Here is a 270-nt window from a genome sequence, read left to right as displayed (position 1 = left end):
GGTGTCTAGAATAATTAATGCACTTAGTCAGAATTAGAAGCTTTGTATTAGTAAACGAGATCATTGAGCTGCTATTTCAATTTGAGAAATATTATTGTAAATTAATAAACTTTAATAGGCGTATTTTGCTAACTAGTACTGAACTACACTTGAACATGTTACAGTATCTTTCTTTACGAATGCCATCAATTAAACTTATGTTTAGGGAAACATAATCTACAACCAAAGTAAGTAATTTTTAGCGTGAACAAACTAAATATCTAAACCGTT

This window comes from Limulus polyphemus, unplaced genomic scaffold (assembly GCF_000517525.1).
Source record: "Limulus polyphemus unplaced genomic scaffold, Limulus_polyphemus-2.1.2 Scaffold715, whole genome shotgun sequence".
Lineage (NCBI taxonomy): Eukaryota > Metazoa > Arthropoda > Merostomata > Xiphosura > Limulidae > Limulus > Limulus polyphemus.
This window is presented reverse-complemented; position numbering follows the sequence as displayed.